Here is an 848-nt window from a genome sequence, read left to right as displayed (position 1 = left end):
CGGATTCTAGCGTTGTAAGTCCGCAGACATACCGCTGTGCCACTGGGGGGCAGGTCTTGTTTCAATGGAGGATTTTTCAGTTGACAAGCTAAGGATAGAGTGAAATTTGGTAACTCTCCCCAAGACCAGGAAAAAAGTAATAAAATCAGATTCAGTGTGGAAGAAGTCGGTGATAAAGCGTAACACTAAAACATAATTTATTCCTATGGATTTTAAACTGAAGTTTCTTTGCCGGAATTACTTTTGGAGAAAATTATGATAGATACTGTTTGTCAGTAGAATAAATTTGACCATAAAAAATAAATAAACATCAGTCTGATTCAAAAACGTTTCGGTTAATAAATGTAGTACTAATTTAGCTTCTTTGTTTCGCTTCTTTGCTACAACACTTCATACAGTTTATGTAGGTTATAATGAGATCGAAAATTTATTAATTTGAAAGGTAGAATTTCAAGAGATAATGTTTTGTGTAAGACTGGGCATTGCTGAGCTATTAGGATGCTTCATTTGTGACTCACTGATACAAAAAGGGTTCCACACCTTAGAGCTTAGGTGTGTTATAAAAATGACAGTGAAATCCCTCTATTCGGTCAGGCAAAAGTAACGTCACAGTTTGCGATGGGCGCTATACTCCATCACTTCTAAATGATCTTTGTGCGAAATTTATGAAATAGAAATTTTCCGTGTATGCTTTTCTGTTTGTTGATTTTATTTGGTAGGTAGTCTTTAACTACATTCTTCTGAGCAATCTAGTTATGTTTTAATTATATATGAATCATGATAATATAGTGTTGCGTATCTGCTTGTTTGTTAATTTCCGGTATAAATTCTTTCCGAGAAACTTCAGC

The sequence above is a fragment of the Limulus polyphemus genome, unplaced genomic scaffold (genome assembly GCF_000517525.1).
Source record: "Limulus polyphemus unplaced genomic scaffold, Limulus_polyphemus-2.1.2 Scaffold668, whole genome shotgun sequence".
Taxonomy (NCBI): Eukaryota; Metazoa; Arthropoda; class Merostomata; order Xiphosura; family Limulidae; genus Limulus; species Limulus polyphemus.
The sequence above is the reverse complement of the archived record's forward strand: the minus strand, read 5'-3'. Positions refer to the sequence as shown.